Raw genomic sequence first — 22,400 nt, forward strand, 5'->3', positions numbered from 1 at the left:
CCGCCACTCCTCTACGAACCTAACACCATTTCAGTGTGTTTTGGTTATCAACCGGTTCTGGCACGTGGCACCAGAGCCAGACGGCTCCTGCGGTGGATGACTGGTTTCGGCGCGCGAGGAGACGTGGAACACTGCCCGTGTTCACCTCCAACGCCAACGTGACCATCACCGCAGTGAGGCCCCGTCTTTGTACCGGGGATCGGGCTGGCTTTGACCCGGAATCTGCCCCTCCGCCTGCCCCTGCCGGGAAGCTGAGCCCGCGGTTTGTGGGCCGTTCAAAGTCTGAGGAGAATCAACGAGGTCACATATAGGTTATTACTCCCCCTGACTACTGTATTAACCCCTAGTTTCATGTGTCTCTCCTCAGGCCGGGTGGTGGCTGGTCCGCTCCAGGAGTCTGAGGTGCGGGAGGTCCCTACACCGCCTTTGGACATCGAGGAGCGCCGGCGACTCTGTCAATTCCATACTGGATTCGAGGCGCCGGGTGAGGCCTTCAGTACCTCGTGGAGTGGGAAGGGTACGGTCCGGAGGAACGGTGCTGGGTCCCAGTGAGGATATCCTCGATCCCTCTCTGTTGAGGACTTCCATTCCGCCGCCATTCGACTCGCCCTGCTCCGTCCTCCTGGCCGTCCCGAGGCTTGTCGGCGCTAGTGCTGGAGCTGCGCGTCGGGGGGTACTGTCACGAATTCAGCCGAGGCTGCCCCTCCTCCTTGCTCGGGCAGGTTTCGGCGGTCGTGTCACCGCTTACTAGCCACTACCGCTCCATTTATCATCACTCCATTTGTCTTGTCTTGTCTTGTCAATCACACACACACCTGGTACTCATTCCCTCATTAGTCTGTGTATAAGTGTTCCCTCTGCCCCCTTGTCCTTTGTGAGTGATTGTTCATTGTGAGAGTGAGTAGCTCGGTTGAGCTACTCTTTCCTTGTATGTAGCCAAGGTGGATTTTCCCTTGTGCTAGTTTTGTTTTGACACTTGCTGCGCTTTATTCATGTACACTGAATAAACTCTGGATTTCTGTGTTTTACCTCCTGCGCCTGACTCCGTCATTCACACCTCATCACAATGACGACTCTGTTCAATATATTTAGCGGAGTGATGGATCTCTAAAAAGTCCACGTATGTAGCTAAAGTGAATGATTCAATTGAAACTTTAGCTGGAGAAAACTCCAACGCAGTTGCTGAGGTGAAGGATTAAATTGAAGCCTTTAACAGGGAGGAAACTCTATCTGTAGCTCATTTATGAGCTGATTGGCAGTTGCTGGGGTGAAAACTGTGGTTGAAGCCTTAGCTGGAGGAATTGTAGCATTTCCATTGTCGTTTTCAGTGCACTTGCATTTCAGTAGAATCTATGAATCACATATTATGAATAGTATTGATTTCAAATGGGAGAACCAAGGACACGGGTGGTTCCTAATGTTGTGAGATTCACGCTAGTCTTTTTGCAGAACAACTGGTTCTGGAGATTAGGATCAGGACCTACAATTGTAACAGTAAGCAACTGTAACAAAAGGCTAAGGCATAAGAATATGAAAGTGTGTATTCTTATTTTAAATGTATGTACTTATGTCTTAATTCTATGTATTATAATGTATTTATTTATTTTACATTTATTTAGTACTGTACCTGTCTTTAATGTTATGTAATATGTTGTTTTCTGTAGTTCAGCTGTAATTGTCTATTAATGTTCTGTATTATGTCATGTTTTATGTGGACCCCAGCAAGAGTAGCTGCAGCTTTGGATGTAGCTAATTGGGGAGCCTAATAAAATACAAAAAGACAAAATACTATGAAGCCCTAGCTAGGGGCTGTAACCCTACCCTACTGACAGAAGGCACCTCTGCCAGTCATTCAGTGCCCCTATTCATAATGTGTGCGTCAGAAGTGCACTAGGCAGAGGGCTATTCACAGAGCACAGTTGGCTCCTTAATTGACTGGCTACTGGCAAGAATGATGAAGAAGTAGACAAAAGTAACATTTAGTCCTCTGCTCTTTCTTCTGACCAAAACATTTGTTCAAGTATGAGCTAAACAAACCAGGGCTAATTTGCCTTGTATCTAGCATCTTAGTATAATGTTTCACCAATGTCAAACACAGTAACATAAACAGCCCAAACTATTTCCTTTATAAGAAATGAAAGAAAGAGAAACATCCTGTATGAAATCTCCTGCACCACTCCTTTCATTTTACCTACGGAGGCCACCTGTAAACACCATAGGCTAATCCCAATGCGAACACGACTATAGCTAATCTACCCATGCAGTAGCTATAAAAGGCCTTTGTAAAGAGAAAAAGATCCATACCTTCTCCTGTAGTCATAGCAGGCTGTTGATTCCACACACTAACAGACCCTAAGTAACAGTGAGCAACAAGGACAAACACTGCCGTATGTCTGTCTCTTCTCTATTGTCTCTACCTACCGTACTCCAGGCTACTCCTTCCCCTCCCCTCTAGCTAGGTCTTGTGACTGCACGGATGACAAAATGCCTGCAGCAGAGTCCCTTGTGTTGCTGCCTCTTCCTAGGCTAAGCCTCTCTGGCTCTCCCTTTCCCTTCGCCAGCCCCAGGTCTAGTATTCATTAGGGCACGCCGTGAAAACAAGTGTTTCTCATTGGACAAATTCAGATGCAGTACCTCCCTGTTTCAATCGGGTTGGTACCAAATGAATAGGACACAGGATTCCTGGGCAGAGAGAGAGGTCCTTTCCACTTGCCTGGACTGTTGACATTCATGAGCTGTCAGCTGCACAGGAGAGGCAGGCCTTTGAAGTATCTGGTGTTGTAGAGAGGCCAGGCCAAGACATTGCCTTTATTCCTGGTTAACCTTCGGAAGCCACACAGGGGGAAAAACTTGTGTTGACAGCAAAGGGTTTTCCCCGCTCTTTGGCCCACAAGGTGAACAGGAAACACCAATGAGATGTCGGTCAATGACGTCAATGATGCATTACCATAAAATAACTAGCATGACACCTTGCTTTGGCCAATTTGCTTAGGTTTGATATGAAGTCATTCAGTCTACTAAATGAAAGTAGAGATTACAGCAGCTCTAGTCTAATCTCTACAGGGTGAACTCTTGTGATGAAAGTGAAGCCTCATGACCACAGCAATTATACCCTTTATGTCCCAGACTTAACAGGCCTGAAGAAAGTCAAATGATACGGCCGCAGCAACAAAGAGACACAATCTCCGATATCAGTCGGTCCTGGTTTCAATACCGCTGCTTCAGGGTAAGGCACTACTCTGTGTGCAGAATACCAAGAACATGTCCAATAGAGAGCAGCTGAAAGGAGAATCTGACCCCCTGCCTGCAGCCCTGCATTGCTGCAGAGAGACTGCTCAATGCATACTAACTGTTCTCTTCTGAAAGAGCCTGGACACGGAACAGGTTTCTCTGTTGTTGGTTTTCTGTCCAGCTCTAAGTGGTCTGAGCCCAGGGTCTGTATCCACAAAGTGTCTCAGAGTAGGAGTGCTGATCTAGGATCAGGTCCCTACCTGTACATACATCTTGTCTTAATTTGACCAGTTTCTCACAGCAGGAAAATAATCCTGCAGCAACAGGAAATGTCAATTATTATGTGCATTATAATGAATAGAAATGTTTGTAGGGTTTGATACATTTTTCGTTAGGGCAAATGACAAACTTTAGAAGCTGCATTTCGTGCTGGGCAGGAAATTTCTCTGTGACAACAGTGATCAAATTAGGATAGCAGCTCTGTATAATTTTCATGCATTATGATCTAAAAGCCTAAACGGATCCTAGATCAGCAATCATACTCTGAGATGCTTTATGGATATGGGCGCAGCTTGGATATGAAACCCCCTCAACTCCATAAGCATAGTCCTAATCCCAGTGCACTGCTTGCACTACACCAGAACATATCAATATGACAACGCTCAATGGAAAGGGATGAATGTTTCCATGTGGTGTTGGACAGTTGGAAAGTACAACAGTGAGAGCAAAGGTACTGTGCTTACCTGAGACAGGGGACAGAATCATGTTCCCCGATCTTTGAACTTCATCAAATTTACTGAAAATGACATTCAACCTGGAAAGAGAAAGACAGAATATTGTTTTAAGGGCATTTTCATACAATTATGACAAGGCGCAAGCCTAAAAGCGGACAGGCAGGCTCCTGGAGATACCAGAGAACTGGGTCATGGTGATTGCACTTCAACAGAAAGCCTTGATATCAGAAATATAACAGAGGGTGAAGGTAACGTGACTGTGGCAGTCCTTTTTCCCCAAGTCCATCCGCACCCTCTCCCCGACGTGTCTGTAGATCTCAACAAGACAGTTCATGGCCCCATCTCGCACTCTGCGTGTCGGAAATAAAACAGGAGGCACGGCTTCACTCATCCGTCTGCACACTAACCAACGACATAATCGTTTGTCTGGATTGAACACAAAATTATATGTAAAAAATCTAGAAATTCTCTCTTATTGACTGTAATAGTCAATATAGTTGTGCTATTTGAAACGGACAAATATGGCTTGCACTATATCAGTACAGGAAGAGGTCCATGGACACAGCTTCCTGTTCCCGATAGGAAGTGCAGAAGTGCTGTTGAAGTGCGTGATGACAGAAGAGAGCAAAGCCTTTTGAAAGTGTACAAAACAGGAGCTAATTGCAAGGAATAAACAGACTAGAGATATCAGGAAAGTACTGAAGTCTGATAAGTTCACATGGAATCTGTAACACTGTTGGTCAACCACCAGAGTTCTGAAACACCAATAATGCTGTTGTCAACCTCAGTGACAGCTGAAATCCAAGTTTAACACTACAATGTATACTGAACAAAAATATAAACGCAACATGTAAAGTGTTGGTCCCGCATGTTTCATGAGCTGAAATAAAATATCCCAGAATTGTTCCATTCACACAAAAAGCCTATTGCTCTCAAATTGTGTGCACACATTTGCTTACATCCCTTAGTAAAAATGTATTATTTGCCAAGATAACCCATCCACTTGACATGTGTTGCATCTCAAGAAGCTGATTAAACAGAATGATCATTACACAGGTGCACCTTGTGCTGGGGACAATAATAGGGCCACTCTAAAATGTGCAGTTTTGTCACACAATACAATGCCACAGATGTCTCAAGTTTTGAGGAGCGTGCAATTGGCATGCTGACTGCAGGAATGTCCAATTTAATGTTAATTTCTCTACCATAACGTCATTTTAGAGAATTTGTCAGTACATCAAATCGGCCCTCACAACTGCAGCCCAGGACCTCCACATCTGGCTTCTTCACTCAGGCGGGATCGTCTGAGACCAGCCACCCGGACAGCTGATGAAACTGAGGAGTATCTGTCTGTACAAAGCCCTTTTGTGGGGAAAAACTAATTCTGATTGGCTGGGCCTGGCTCCCCAGTGGGTGGGCCTGGCGTCCAAGTGGGTGGCCCTATGCCCTCCCATGGATGCCCCTGTCCAGTCATGTGACTAATTAATTTATTTCAAATGACTGATTTCCTCATATGAACTGTAACTCAGTCAATTTTTTGAAATTGTTGCATGTTGCATTTATATTTTGTTCAGTATAGTTTAATAGCCTAAGCACCAATTTTTTGCTTCAAAAAATAATGTAACTATACCTGGCTTGTGGGTCTCCTAAAAGATTACATATGTGGGGGACAATTTTGCTGAGGGTCAGCCTTGAGCTCCATATCTGTAAGGGGGAAAAAAATCATTATTTTTTTAAAAGCACAAAGAATGTGTATGACAAAACAGATGAAATAGCGTTTTAACCCTTCCTGGCTATTATGAACTTACACATTTAACGTGGCGATAAAGCAAATGCAGACACTCTCTCTGGTCCTGTTGTTCTTGTGTTTGAATCCTCCTAACATTCGATCCCATACATACTGCAAATAAATAAAAGAAAACAAATGTATTGTTGTCCGTTTTTTATATTTAAACGTTTATTTCGATACTAACAGGTAGGTGAGTCTACAGTACATGCTGACATTACCTGTGGGTTAGCAGCTTGATCCATGATCTTTAGTAGAAGAGCTTGGTCCTGGTCTCTGACTTGGTCCTTTGAGTCGCCTAGTCGATCTATCAAACTCGGCAAAACTAATGGGAGGAAGAAGGCAAGACAAAGATATGAATTATGTGACAAAAAAAAATATGAATCAAAATATTTGTTATAATGCATACAATTGCCAGGGATAGCTTACCAGTTCCAATCTGTGTCCTAAACCGTTCCTGAAGTCTTGTTAATAAAGCTGACAGTATGTCCATTCCCAACAAAGCCACCTAAGAATAAAGATCAAAGATAAACATTTTAGTATATATTTTTTTATATATAACATAGGCTATTCAACAAAAGCATAAATGTTAGAGACATTGAGAGAGAAGAATGCATAACATCATAAAAATAAGCCTTTGAAATACAAGTTCAGGTTGCAAAGGATTGTGGGTAATGTGATACATCTTGGTTTTGTTCCCTTTATAAAATGTTAAAAGCAAAAGGAAGCCCTCAAACACAAATAATATATATTGTAACAACCTACTGATGCTGCTGTAGGACTACTGTAGAAAATAAAATACTAACCATGTCGGAAAACAACTTTGAGATGTGATAAGGGTTTGGCTGGCACTAAGGAAGGTATCTTTCCTTGTCTTGGGGTGGCATGGGACACTCAATGAACGTGTAGTGAGAGTATCCCTGCTAACGCCATAATCAACACATTCGCATCACCTGAGCTTCTTGCTCGGGCTATGGTGCAATTTTTGGAACCCCCAGGGTTTATATTTGTAGAGAGAGAACAATTTCTCAACAGTTTCCTGCTGCCTAATGTCACCTAGTGGAGAAGTTCACATTGCACGTACAAAATAATTGTTGGTTGTAAATACAAATTCATAATTGCTGCATATCAAAAATGTGTCTGAGTAAATAGCTTTAATTTAAAAACATTTAAAACAAGGTGCTGAAGACTATTCAGAAGTGACAGAACACAAACACACACCATTTGAGAACAGGTTGTCCGTCAACAGCTGTGTAGAGCTGTGAGCCTGCTGCAGTGCCCCCTCCCTCCCTCTGAAAGTCCTGCAGTGTTTGACTAGGCCTGCCTTCCTTTCCTTCTTTATCAACAGCTTTCAACCTACTCCCATCTGATGCTGAAACAAAAACACAGCATTTCCGGCGCTGAATGCTAAAAACTAACTGGTCTTTACTAGCAGAGCGATGACAGAAGCTAGCAAAATGAGAAAATAAACTAAATCCTGATCATTCTTCACGTAGGGGGTTAGCCTATTCATTGATTCTTAGCCATTCATATCTGGTGTTCTCCTCCCCTCTACTTGTGGGGGGCCAGCCCAGGTAGACAGACTGGGTCTTATCTGGGGTAGCCTAATGATAGTTGGTAAAATAAGCTCAACACTATTGCCGTGGGAGTCCATGTCCCCATTACTGTACTGCTCTCTCGGAGTAATCACTCTGATTGGAGGGGACACCATTTCTAGAGCAGCACAGGGTGCAGCATTCTGATTCGCTGAGAGAGGGTAAGCTGTTTTCTATGCGTGTGAGTGCGTGTGTGTGTGTGGCAGTAGAGTAGTTGACATGGCTTCTCCCTTCATCACACAGAGTTCAGAGGTCAGCTCCAGCCTGAAAGCACAGACAAATCAAAGCAGCGAACCCCTTGCTTGAGCTCAGTCGATAGATTACTCAACATCAGAGCTCGACAAAAACAAGCTGTGATACTGTTGACAGTGTCCCGCTCCGCCACCTCAATGTTTACATGGAAGAAGCCGTTAGGAGACTCTGACCACTGACAGTCTGGAAGGACATTTGTGGAGTTTGAATAGCTGTTATAAACAGTCTGGGCAATTTTATAGGCTAGGTTAATAGCCTAAAGCTTGGGTAGGGGGCTGAATTGTCTGCTCTGCTGATAACATTAGGGTCCCATGTTATCCTATCATGTTATCCTATGGCCTTTCTGCAGTGCAGTGATTGTGTAGTTAGCTAAATGTCCCTTGGGATACGTCTCTAGTGGATACAGATCAAACACAAAGGATTCAGGCCACCAAACAGATAACCATCCCCCTTGGTGAAGAATTAATTCCTTACTGCTCAGCCTTCATCTTGTGTTTGTGATCTGTACTGAGGCTGAAGACCTAATAGTGAAAGAATGGGTGGGTGATGTAATGTTTTGGTTTTGCTGGACATGTAGGCTAGCTAGGCTTAGGCTACATCTGATGAATCACCATCACATCTTATCTAGGACTGGCAAGGTGAGATCTACTCTGGTGGGGATTTTGGGGGTCAAGAGAAGACCATCAACAGTCATCAGGAGCTAACCCACTAGTCAGTTCATCACTGCAGTATGCATGAAGTAAGCTTATAAAGCAACTAACCTAATATTGTGCACAACAAGCCCTTGTGTGAAGTTTGAAGCCACAGGGCCTGTAGGTTATATTCTCCCCCCAGGTGACAGTCTCACACACCCTTTCTGAACTATGTTACAGTGAATGACAGTCTCTTTCCTATACTTGTGTTACACCAGTCACTTTCACCTTATGGTTATAGAGCACGTTTTTGGCTGCCTGTGACAGTGCCATCCCATGGTATCCCATACCTTGAAATTGCTGGAGTTGACCCAGTTGGTAGCGACACCATCCACCCATTCTGTCCAGCATGGTCTGGTCCTGCTCCAAGTCCTGGAACTTGTCCTTGTCCAGGATGGAGTCTATGATGTCCTGGCCCACCTGTAGTCTCCGACCCAGGTCCTTCTGCATAACCTGCTCCATACAGTACTCCATATTCCACTCCATAGTGTCTCACCAAAGGTATAACGCCACAATAACACGGGACAAAGAAAAATTTAAAGGCCTATTCTGCTCACAGAGAAGTGTAGGGTAGGCCTATATTCCAGATATATTACACACTTTCCTATATAAAGTGTGTAATGTTTATCCCAAAAAGTTGACCCTTTATTTCAAGGGTATGCTGTGGAGATGAAATCTCGGGGAAGGCGAGAATGCAGAGATAACAGCAGTCCAGTCAGGAACTGTCCAGAGGTTTTAGGTCACTCTTGTGTTCCAGATCAAACTACAAATATGATCAGTCGTGGACAAGAGGACAGCAACGTGGACTGATGATGAAGAAGAGAGTTGCTGAAATGATTGTACTTCATTCTTCAGTAATTATTTGCTTTCCTATGGACCTAAAATCACAAGGGATACAGAAGTATTATAACAAGTACTCAGACAATAGGCCTTAGTGTAACACAAACACAGGCTAAGCAAAACAGTGTAATTACAGTCAGTGTAACAATGAGTAGCTAGTTAATAACAATAGTATTTAGCTGGACTACTGAACTGACAAAACACACTAACGTTACACAGCAATAAAACCCTATTTTATTGAAGCATCAATACACAATTGGCTTAGCTAACGTTAGTTACCTAGCTAGTTAGCTGGTTACTTCACGTTGTGAAAGTTGCTAGCTAGTGTTTGCCAAGCTAGCTGGCTAGCTTAGTAAATTAGGTAGCTAGCTAGGTAGCTTTTGTGCTAAGCAAAATGGATAGCTAGCTAACTTGAAATAGGACGAATTATTTGCTATACAGACAAATAACAAGCTAGCTAGTTAAAACATTTACAGTTAGAATTGTTAGCTAACTAGATTAAATGTAGATATCAATCAAAGCTGAATCAACACAGCAAACGTAGCTAACGCTAGCTAGCTAGATTAGCTAACTAGTTAGCCACTAGCTAGCACGCCAAGCTGTTTCACCGTCACTGGCTCCTCCAGCTAGCTAGCCAGCTAGCTTCCGTTGGCTAACTGTCTCTAGCAGCTACCAGCAAACATTTAAATCATGCCAACAAATATCAGCGGTCAATTCATTTAGACTACAATTAAGCAATTGTCGTCACTAATTTACCAAGGGATTATTAACTAGCTAGTTAGCCAATTACCAGTAATCTGCATCCAGACGCTCGTCTCAGCTCAGATTCGTTCGGAAAAAAATCAAGAGCCAGGATACTGGACATCCAGCAGTAGTAGCAGGCGATGAACCCACACGTACTGTATGCGTGGAGCCAAGTACAGTACTCAGACAGACCGTTATGTAGCCTGCTCTCTAGCTCGATCAATATGTGATATCATTTAGCTAGCAACAGTTATAAAAATTAAAAAAATCTGCTAGCTACATTAGCTATTTGGTTACATTGTTTATAGTAATAATTTCCAATGAAAGTCATACATGTGTTGCTTGTTTGCACGCCAACAGTGCCCTCTGCTGTCTATTACAGAAAGCTCACTCTCACTTTCAAATATTTGATTGGAAAACAGTAACACCGACAATTACAAGAGTTTGTACAGTGTGTTGTTTTGTATCTCAAATAGTTGTCTTATTTTATAATAAAGCATTTTGTTAATAAAACACTATGTGTAAATAACACTATTTCACTTTGTAGAAATAGCTAGCCTAGATCAAGATTACAAAAAGTAAAAAGGTATGGGAATTGTGTCCGTTTGTATGAAAAATAACTATAGAAATGTTGGGAAATGACTTAAGTAATTACAGGTGTTATTTTGTTGCACTAAACACTCGACAAAGAAACAAATTAAATAACTCTTATTTTTAAATTTTAGTACAGATCAATGTCCTTCTAATGGAGTGTCTCTCCCACTTGTCTCAGTACCTACCATGTTGTGATTGGCTCCAGACTAACTCTAGTTTTCACCTGGCCAAAGGACAGAGACAGTATCTTATATGTTGACTGATGAGGGCGGAGAAGTACAACCCTCCACCTGTTGGGGAGCTACCACTATCGTCTCCATCCCCCTCTACAACCACAACCAGCTGTGTTTAAATTCAAGTCCATTCAGAGAACTGTAGCAGTATCTTGACCAAAAGCTCAAGGAGGCTGGTTCCATGCGCCCTTTGAACTTTAAAACAGCTCAGGTGTTAAACACTGGGTATTATGGGATGACCTGATCTTAGAACTTGGTCCTCCTTTTTTAAAATAATGTGACCGTAAACAGTTTGTCAGTAGAACCTCTACATAATATTATAGCGACGCTCAATATGTTTAATGAACCACCCTTAAAATTATTCATTTTCCACATGATTCCTTGTGTTTCAACATCACAAATATGACAAAGATATTACTAACGTGATGAGTATCATATGCCTCAATTACATAAATACAATCTCTCATTCTTGTTGACACAATGTCCCTTTTCTTTAATGTCAGAACTGCATACATTGCAAATAGTATATATTGTGCATCACTTAGACATCATTTACAAACACCAACAAATGTGCAAATAACTGTTTTCTGTACCAGTTCCAAGTTACAGTAATGTTGAACAATAAATATAAACAGCTACAGTAGTGTTCAATTGCTCGAGATAATGACAATCGATAGTTTCGCAATACAGTAACAACGGATGGATGGATGGATTTGGATTTGAGAAAAATGTGGAATTATCCTTCAGTATGAAATGACTAAGAAAGAGAACCAAGTGTGGCTGAATCCACACAACCACTGTGGCCCGTCTGGACTGACAAGTATAAAATAAAACAAAAATAACAAAGTGAGGCAGGTTCAATATATCGTTATTTTCAACAATACATTCCCCTTGGCATATAAAAACAAAACCTATGAAACTGGTGAGGGACAACATGGAGTGAAAATTATAAAGTAACAAGAAAAACAATGGACTGGTGGCGCTTTCTGGTTCAGCTTTCTTTTCATCCAAAGTGCATTCTTCATTGCAAAAAAAAATATACATATATACACATACCCTGGATAAACTAAATCAACCTGACATGATATGCTATCTTCTAGTAAATACACACAGTACCAGTGTTAAAACTATGTTATTACAGTTCAATATTGAGAAACATTTGAGAAGACGCAATGTTAAAGTAACGTTAACATGTGAAATATACCCTCGGAACAATGGGTTCTAAGGGCCACCAACTAACATTGACAACTTAGACTCAAGTCAGTTACAGTAGGCGTTGAAGCTATTAAAAAACATAAATATGGTGTCAGCAGCACATCAAACTAAAACAACAACTGTCATCATCCCAGACATAAGGTGCTTCCCTCCTTGCCATGATTGACACCTCTTCCTTCCCCTCTCCATCCTGGTCCTCACACCCTGTTCATTCATCTTCCTTCCTTCATTCATTCTTCGACCAGACACCATCTTCCTTCCTTATCTCTCCTTCCTTGTCCTTAGCACCTCTTTATTCATCCTTCCATTCTGGTCCACACACCTCTTCCTTCATTTCTCCATCTTAGTCCTGATCCCCCCTCTTTCTTCACCCCACTTTCTCCATCCCTCCATTCTAAACACTGGGGGCCTGTTAGTATTTGAGAGTGACTCATCTTCATTACAGGTTACAGTAGCGTTTCACTATTTACAGTCTGAGGGAGGGGAGGGCAGAGAGGTCTGGGGATAACAAAGCATCTTCTTCTTCTTGGGCCGCTAGTTAAACATGATGGATTCTGGGTCCTGGTTCATCATCTGGGCCATGTGACGGAGGACATCCTTCTTAGTGATGATGCCCAACAGACGCCTAGAGAGAGAGAGGGGGGGACACAAATCATTCCACCATCCAATAAACCTCGGAATGATTCAACAGAGTCTATGGTCTTCATAAATCTAACACCAAAGTAAAATGAGCCCATTTTAGAATACTGGGCCCGTTTTTCCCAAATGCATCTTAAGGCTAAGTTCATCGTTAGAACCTTTGTAGGAGCATAGTTAAATCTCCGAGCTGTTTCCCAAAACCCCCGTCACTCACAGTTGCCCTTACGCTTGTTATTTAACTACTGCCTCAGACCACTAAGTGCGTCGCGTTAGATACTTTTTGCCCTTTATCACAGAAGATCTCAGCTAACACAAAATCAACTTGTTTATCTGTCTTTCTGATGACGCATGACAACATCAGCTCGAATGTGACTACAAATACAAAGTTGCCAATGTCTTTGCAATTGTTACAAACAACCAAGGATATAAAGATGCTTCAAATGAAAACCAAATGACTGTATTAAGATACATACAGTATAGACTATAGAAATTCATTTCAAGTTGAATTCAATTGAGTTTTATTTAGCTTGTAGGCTACGCTACTGTCTGTAATTTTTGACTCAATATATTTCATGATGTATAGCCTACATGTGCAGCTAATGATGTGCCAAATCTTGATTTAGTGCATTATTATAGGGTGCATTAGAATAAGGCGCTTCAATATTTGTAGCCATAGGTGATAATATCTCATTGGAGCTGACCCGTCGTCAGTATTGTGGAATCATTCTAATGTTAGGGTAGGTTTGAAAGGGAGACGCCCTGATCCGAGAGCAGCGCTGCGCTTTCTTCGATCCTATTAGTCTCAACACATGCCTCAAAACGCACTTACATTTACATTTACATTTTAGTCATTTGAGGCGGCTCTTATCCAGCGACTTACAGTTAGCGAATGCATACATTTTCACCCCCTGTGAGAATCGAACCCACAACCCTGGCGTTGCAAACACCATGCTCTATCAACCGAGCTACATCCCCTGTACCGGACATTCCCTCCCCTACCCCGGAGCGGCAGCTGGGCCAATTCTGCGCGCCGCCCCATGGGTCTCCCGGTCGCGCCCGGCTTCGGCAGAGCCTGGATTCGAACCAGGATCTCTTAGTGGCACAGCTAGCACTGCGCTGCAGTGCCTTAACCACTGCGCCACCTTCCGGAGTGCTGACCGCTCTATCTGCGTGTATTTTGGGAACGCCGTTACATCTTCGCCGTTGTAGAAAAGATACATCGTTAAAACAGTCGTTAGCCTACAATTCCATCGCTATGGGAAACCGGGCCCTGGACTGTCTGTCGCTCATGGGCAGCTGCTTTCGGTATGGCTAAAATGTGAAGCATTCTAAACTAGCAGAAACTCTGGTGGATGAAAACTATGTTAGGTTGGTTGATTGGTTGATGACAGACTCACCTCGCTTCTGGTGACCAGACACTGTCCGAGCCGCAGCGCTTCCGGATCACTAGACCCCCCATAACCCTACCCACTCCCGCACACACTCATCCCTCACACACCCCCTCTCTCTCAGCCTTAGCCGGCTCCTGGTGACCAGACACTGCCAGCTTTCTGAATGTCCACCACAGTCTCCATGGGGGGCGTGGTCTGTGGCGGTGAAGGGGCTGAGGTTGAGGATGCGCCGCAGCTTCAGGGGCTGGGGGTCGTGCGCCTCGCCCCTGGTGTCCTCCGTGAAGTAGACCACAGAGCTGCTCACCACCCGTCCTGCTTCAGAGCCGGCAGTCTCTAGAGGGAGGGAGAAATATCAGCTGTGACTCCTCAGACACCACAGGATATTGCTCAATGGACTGACACATTAAATACAGTGTTCTTCGACACATGCTGATGTCTTTCTATGTGACTTATACTAGCTATGATCCCAACTTCCTATTCATGTTCTCCAAGCTATTATGTTTGGTGTTTAGCCTTCATTTCACCAGTGAAAACAACCTACTGCTTAACAGTCCCATATTTTTGTTCAATGGAAGCAGGCCCTTTAAGCTCAGCAGATATTGTTGTTGGGGATACGGCCAGAATAGGTGGTCATTTGAAAGTTTGATGGAGTGGGCCTTTGCTGAAAAAGCTGCTTTCAAATACCCAGCCCCTAATATCACGCTTGCACAGCCGGATATGAGTGTGGTCGGTGGCTTACTGATATTTGGCAGCCTTGGCACGATTACACGAGGCTTACGGTACGTGGCCTTACAGTTAGTGAACCATTTACCTAAGACTTAGAGTAAAGCAATTAGCAAGGTGCTGTTCTCTTGCAGGTGTTATGGGCATCCTAGCTGTATGGAGAAGGTGCTTTTTGCTCATTCTTAAGTGTTCCAGCCCATCCAAGACCTTGAAATATTTGAATCCTGCTTGATTGTAATGTGATTTCTGGATTTGAATAAAATTATTTAAAAATGTGTGTGAGAGTGTGTTTGTGTGTGTGCAGAGATCCAGGGTTAATGTCTTACTGATGGCCACAGTGGGGTCCCCTCGCTGGGACCGAAGCCGATAGGCGCTCCGCTCACCGGGACACGACCACGGGAAGCCGTTGTAGTCGGTGTCCTTGATGAGCGTCTCCCACATCCTCCATGTGGTGCTGTCCTGGGTCAGCACCTGACCAGGGGGCTCACTGCGCCTGGGGCATCACACATCCGTGTGGGGTCCTGGCGGATGCATATTACGAACTCTTAGGGCTGTTTACTCAGACACAGATTAATCCCACTCCTGGCAAGCATGCTCAAAAGTATACAAAATATATTTTTGGACTCAGGACTATGCTTAATTTGTGTCTGGTAAAGCCAGCAATCAGAAAAGGGACGACTCCTAACTACTGCAGGAGTTGAGACTTGACCCATAGGGAGGTTCCTCCTGAGAAGGAGGAGCGACAAAGTTCCTAATATATCATCCCGTAATACATTTACATTTTAGTCAATTAGCTGACGCTCTTATCCGGAGCGACTTACAGTTAGTGAGTGCATTTTTCATTAATACCTGTGCGTGAACTCGTCCTGACATCCAGTAGGTGCTTCGTGGGTTGGTGTAGGTTTCGTCGATACCTCCTTTCTTCCAGAGGCATCCGCTAGCCACTTATGGACGGCTGCAGGCCTCATGAAGGGTGCAGTGCTCAAGGCACCGGTCAGCTCCAAACATCGGCACGAGACACGTCATCCTGGTCACACCCCTATAACAACATAGTGACCTGAGTGTTTATTTTATAGAGTGTAAGTAATCCCGCCCTGTTTCAGTCTGTTTTCATCCGTTGGGTGCCTAATAGACACAAGCCCTAATGAATAGGGACTCACCCAGACTCGTGGCTCACCATAGGCGCGTAGAGACCTGGGGTAACACAGTCGGCTCAGGGCGACACCAGTTCTTAAAGATGATCCAGTCGTGGTGGTGGTGAGCCATCTTATTCACAGCGATGCCACGATTCGCCAGCGATGGCCCCACAGCCATACAGAATCGTTGCAGCCCCGGCAGGATCTGGAGACAACACAGGACATAGAACAACATGGCGGAGAGGTGATCTGAACACAACAAATCAAGCAAGTACGGTTATCCTACTCACAATGCCTGGGATCCAAACTTGGTAACACTTTATTTGAGGAGCTACATGGACCTAACGCTCGTATTTCATAACCCACACATAAGCAGTTCAGTAGCATTTTCATAACTGCTTCGGTCAGTTAACATAACCCTCTAGCCATACGTGCAAACCATAATTATTCATGCGAAGGTGAAGATGGTAATAACTATCTTGGGCCAAGGGCCAGGGCCAAGCCTGCAAGTGGTGTGGGCCCGGGTCAGCAGAGCGGTCTGGGATGTAGATCCACGGACTCATGTTAGGGGTTATTAACGTGGTCACACAGCTAGAGAGGACTCCAGCCTTCCATGATGGTGAACAGCTCTGAAATGAGCTACGCTGGTGCTGCGCCGCGATGTGCAGGTTGAAGGCCTTCAGGACATGATAATACTAAAGTGCATCACAGATCACCTTAATCAATCAAATGTATTAATAAAGCCTTTACATCAACGGACTTCTCACGAAGTGCTTTACGGTAAACTAGGCAAAGACCCCAAAAAAGCAGAAACTGTACGTTACATTTGAGTCATTTTGTAGATGTTATTATCAAGACAACTTAGATACAATCGATGCATTCAACTAAGATAAGTAAATCACAATCATTGCACTAAAACATTCTTATAAATAGCCTATCCACATAAATCAGTGCTAAGTAGCAGAAGTAAATCAATGCAGAACTACCCTATGGGGTCTGGTCAAAAAGTAGTGCACTATATTTGAATAGGAATTTCACCAACAAGGTCAGATACCTCTAGACAAGGTATCTCCACAGCAAAGTGAATCTTCTCTTATCCTACAGGCGATGTTCCCCCCAGGATGAAGAGAGGGTTCCCCAGAAGCCCCCAGGCCCCCCAGCAGGATCGAAACAGGACCAGCTCAGCCATGTACCAGGGGGTGTGGTACTCCCGTGGGAGTGGACCAGTCTGCTGTTGCGCGGGTTGATGGCGCGCCACAGGTGGGCTGCCTGCTTGCCCAGCGAAGAAGGAGCGCCACAGCGTCTTCAGGAAGTAGTAACTCACCTGAACAGGGGAGTCTTTAGTATTTATATTTAAATGGATCCAAAAATAACAGCAAGCAGTATCTGGAAGTGAGATGGAATTTGATTGGACACATTGGTGATTTCTAATGGACCCCAGTATGCAACACCTCCTCCAGGCTGAAGAGAACTCCTCCAATCGGAGCTCCAAAGGCCACTGACACCCCAGCGGCAGCAACCGGCGATAACACCTGCACAACGAGACAAACCAAATTACACATGCAGACTACACTAAAATACTTGGATAAATTGTTTAATTTCTCCAAATTGTATTATTTCCCCAGAAATGGGAAGTAATGGAGCTACCACTGTACCTCTCTTCGCTTGCCCTCGTTCTTGCTGTACTTGGAGAACAGGGGAGCAGAAGAGTTACCACAGCAGCAAGCCACGTGGACCAGGGTCCCTCCTTCCCCCAGGCTGAGCCCGGAGGACAGCAGCCAGAGGACCAGGAGTCACCGTCTTGATCATGAGGTCCTTTAGGTACCCCCGGATGATGAACCCACTCCAGGATGGTCTTGATCTACACAAAGGCGACACACAGCATCCCCCTTTGGTATAGCCTTTGCAACTGTGCAGTTATCTGAAATGAATAAACACTCTTAGAGATGCTCTTCAGCCAATCAAAATGTAGTATTTTAAATACTATAGTATGGTTATTTCTATTAGTGAACGCCAACATTTCAAACACTCACCTCAGGAATATCTAGCCCACACGTAGAGGCAAAGACTCTTACTAGAGACACAGCCAGGGAAGAGAATAACAGCGCCCACAATACATACAGGAAGTAATTCAACACATATGAACCCGGCACCCTGGAGAAACAAGAACAGGTGGAATATATGGGTTTAATGACCATGATACACAATCATCCCTCTCTATCACAACAAACACCAAATTCAAGCCTCCCAAACTGAGAGTAGTTACATTCCCCAAGCCACATCCTTAATCTAGCCAAGTGGCATTTCATGGATTTAGGTCGGAGCTAAAACACAAACTCAGTATTGTGGCTTTATAGAGGATATCTGGTTTGCGGTCATTGTTCTACTGACCTCGGAGTAGTGATCATCAGCTCGGCCCACTTCTGCCCTGCGGACACTTGTCTCTGTCAGTAAAGGTGGTCTCGTTGGAGGTCCAGCAGCACTGCTCATGGCTGTGGTAGAAACGCAGACAGACACACACCCTTCTTTAGATCTGTCATCCAGTCCACAGCTGGAGTCTCACTCCAGCCAGCGTACCTACATGAGGAGGCCACACAGCATGAGACCACAGATGATCACTCTAAGAAAGGAGCGGGCATGCCTATCAAAAGGATCCAGACCAGGCGTGGTATTTCACAACTCTGGCTGTGTGACTTTGATTGGTTGATTGAAAACCATGTCATGTGTTCATGTTTGTGCAGTATGAATCTCGGCACTTGAAGCAAATCTCATGTGTGCCTGTCACAAGAGACTAGTGTAGTACCAAAGATGTAAGAGCTTTGCAGGATGCCTCTGTCTCTGTGGTTCCACCTGTGAGCATTCCGAGCAGCATCACCACCCATCCTGACCAGGCATCCAGGAGCTCTTAATCAGCTCCCAGTAAGACTCCTTACTCTTGGTGGTGATCTAGAACAACCATCAATTAAGCCATCAATGGCAGGTTCAATGGATCATCAGGTTAAGTTAATGAGGTGGACATCAATAGTTTTTCTATGATGATGACGATTATGATGATGAAGAAGAAGAAGAAAAATTATATCCTCTGGGGATGAGAAAGAAGAAAATGCTTAGAGTGTAGAGCTGTGTGTGTGTGTGTGTGTGTGTGTTGTGTGTGTGTGTGTGTGTGTGTGTGTGTGTGTGTGTGTATGTGCTTCCCCTCACCTTCCTATATGGCGGTCTGTGTCGCGTGACTTTTCCCGGAGCCAGTCAATGGTGAAGTCTTCGGTAGGTGCCACGTCAGGAAGGGCTCATCCAGAAGTCCATCAGGTTCCCAGTACCATTCATCTCCTCTTGGGAGTAGGCTGATGCTACTGGCCCCTGGTCAGAGATGATAAAATAAGAATTTTTATTGTCTAATGCAGGCCTTCACACACTTCTGCCTTTATCCCAACACCTCAAAAAGACACACACACACACACACACACACACACACACACACACTACCTGAAAGGTTGAAGAGACCGTGTACCCAGCCAAGTCAGTTCTCCGATCCTCAGCACTGTATGAAACATTATGCTGCCAATAATGCCCATGAAATGTATGAAATTGTAATTCTTGGGATTCGGGTCATGAAACAGACCTTGTGATACTATGTCCAGATTAATTTTAGCTTCAGTTTGGACATTTGTCCAGAGCAGACAGTGGCCCTATTTTCATGTTCTTGTTATTTGATCATCATATATTTCACATGTATTATTTGCATTTTACTACTCATAACTACATTAGTAGCTTACTTGGATATGGTCGCTATAATTCTGTCATTTTTCTCATAGGGTAGCTACGTCGTAGAGGCAGTGAAAACAGTAACGTTACTGAGCAGTCAGAAGCACAAGAGTAAGCTAGCTACATACGGAACTTACGGGTATGCTTGAATACTGAATTACAAATCATTGATCAGTGACAGTGACAGAGAGGCCTTCATGCCAGACTTAGATATACCTAGCTAAAAGCAAGTAAAGATATGGATATAATAAGACCGCTAACGTTACTTTTACTGCTAAGATTTGGCCAGATATCATTTCGTCTCCCTTTAATCATTATGGCATTATTGGGCATGCAATAGAAGTTCACTTACAATCTCCGTCCATTGTTCACACGATCCGACTCCTCAATAAAGACATCTATATCTCTTAGCTATATAATCACCAATATTGAATGCATTTTGATACGGTGTTAAGGTTGTCACCAGCCAAACCTGTTTAGAAAATAGAGAGAAGATGACGTCATAGGCTTCTTCTTTCCACAATGCATTTGCTCAACCTGTCAACGCATGAAGGTGGGTTGTAGTAGAAATGGCAGCACCATGTGTGAAAGGAAAAATCTATAATGTGTATCCGTTTATTCATCTCAGTGTGTAGGCTACTGTTCACTCACAGAGAGACCACCCAGACCATTAAACTGCCTCTATAGAAGGTTGTTGTGTGCTATTGTGTGTGTTGTCATGTGTTCTTCTCTTCTTGACATGGCCTGTATTCAACCGCCTACTTGGGTTCTAGCTCTGTATGTCAGAGATTTGTCTGAGGAAAAAAGGAATGTATCACGGATATTGTTCCAAATCAAATAAATGCACCACTTGAATGCCTCTGTATAGTAAAACAATCACTTGATTTCTTTAAAATGGCAGTTAATAAACAGGCTATTAGATGTATTTGATCAGTTCAAGTCTCCTAAATCTCTCCTAAATCTATAGATGACATGTAAATGGCCTAGTAGCATATATAGCTGGTTTGGTCTTTTTAAAATTTGATATAACAGCCAAAGTGATGCCTTCTCCCATTTCCATCAGCAATATTTTTAAAAGAACACACAGTCAGTTGTATTCTTATTTAATCTGGCAAACCTCCATGGGACCCAGTTCTTAAAGAGACAAAGCCTAGTAGTAGAGAGGAAGAAGTCATTCCATAAACTTAAAAGCATTTCATCCTCTGTCTGTCTGTCTGTCTGTTGTGTGTGTGTGTGTGTGTAAGTTCAGTGGCATAATGCCCATTGGGAGCACAAAGACATGTGCCCCCTCAGATTTTCCTGTTTTTTAATTTTTTTTGATGTTCAATGAATTATTAACTGTGCAGCACATGTTTTATCATCATTATTTATAAAAAGGTCTCATCAGCTGTAATTTTGCGAAGGCACACCGGCTGGACCAGGAAAAGAGTGCCCTGTTCTCCCAGTAGTGGTTTGGTTTTAGCTGCCGGTGCTGGGCAGGAGGTGCAGTATGTTTGTAAATTACACTGAACAATATGATTAACATGTAAGTAGTGGACTCATGTTTTATGAGCACAAATAAAATAATAATAAATAAATGTTCCCTTTATATAAATTGTGTAACAAATTTGTTTACATCCCTGTTAGTGAGCATTTCTCCTTTGCCCAGATAATCCATCCAGCATTGGGGTGTAGCTTCAAGCCAGTTAAACAGCATGATCATTACCCGGTGCACCTTGTGCTGGGGACAATAAAAGGCCACTCTAAAATGTCTGGTTGTCACACAACATAGTCCCACGTGTAGCTCAGTTGGTAGAGCATGGCGCTTGCAACGGCAGGGTTGTGATTCGATTCCCATGAGGGGCCAGCATGAAAAAATGTATATTCTCACTAACTGTAAAGTCGCTCTGGATAAGAGTGTCTGCTAAATAGCTTCAAATAACATAATTCCCACAGATATCTTAAGTTTTGAAGGTGTTGGCATGCTGACTGCGGGAATGTCCACCAAGAGCTGTTACTTAGAAAATTGAATGTTAATTTCTCTACCACTAACCACCTCAACGTCGTTTAAAGAATTTGGCAATCGTCCAACCGGCCTCACAACCGCAGACCACGTGCAACCCGCCAGCCCAGGACCTCCACATCCAGCTTCTTCACCTGCGGGATCATCACAGACCAACCACCCGGACAACTGATGGGAGCTGAGGAGTATTTCTGTCTGTAATAAAAGCCACCTGTGGGAAAAACTCATTCTGATTGGCTGGGCCTGGATCCCAAGTAGGTTGGCCTGGCTCCCAAGTGGGTGGGCCTGTATGACCACCCAGGCCACCACCATGTGGCAACGCCCTGTCCAACCATGTGAAAATCCATAGATTAGGGCCTAATAAATTTATTTGAATTGACTAATTTCCTTATAGTAACTGATTAAAATCGATAGAAATTGTTGCATGTTATGTTTACATTTTTGTTCAGAATAATTTGATCCAAGCTATGTGGCCATATTGATTCCTTCTTGATGGAATAAATCAAACAAAAAATATTTTGTTGTTTCTCTGTAATACTAGCCATCGCAGTTTTATGAAGTTAGGTTTCCTATCTGGCTGTTAGCAAAAGCTATCTACCAACCTCATAACTAAGCTACCAAGCCATTTCAGGCTATCAATCAGAAATTAGAGTAACTTGTCTAACTATCTTAGCTAAGATAACCTATCTGCAGAAAAATATACTTTTTTACATAGAATTAGGCATTATGATTATGGCTCTTGATTGCAGGAAAAGCTCTGTCTAGTAGCCTTCCAGACATTTTTATAACAGCTGTCTGCATTTTAATAGCATCCTTCGTAGGCTACAACCT

General features: G+C 43.5%; 1 non-coding gene and 2 pseudogenes across 1 annotated transcript; 1 reads left to right on the plus strand and 2 right to left on the minus strand.

The window, feature by feature from the left end:
* LOC123484780 overlaps positions 1 to 9,107 on the minus strand; it is a 39,396-nt pseudogene extending 30,289 nt beyond the window's left edge.
* On the plus strand, positions 6,615 to 6,744 carry LOC123484787. Its single transcript, XR_006658698.1, has one exon. It is a non-coding gene; the product is annotated as a U4atac minor spliceosomal RNA (small nuclear RNA).
* A 3,313-nt stretch (positions 9,108 to 12,420) lies between the features above and the next one.
* LOC123484781 lies at positions 12,421 to 19,932 on the minus strand (annotated as a pseudogene).
* Between the last annotated feature and the right edge of the window lie 2,468 nt (positions 19,933 to 22,400).

The sequence above is a fragment of the Coregonus clupeaformis genome, unplaced genomic scaffold (genome assembly GCF_020615455.1).
Source record: "Coregonus clupeaformis isolate EN_2021a unplaced genomic scaffold, ASM2061545v1 scaf0460, whole genome shotgun sequence".
Lineage (NCBI taxonomy): Eukaryota > Metazoa > Chordata > Actinopteri > Salmoniformes > Salmonidae > Coregonus > Coregonus clupeaformis.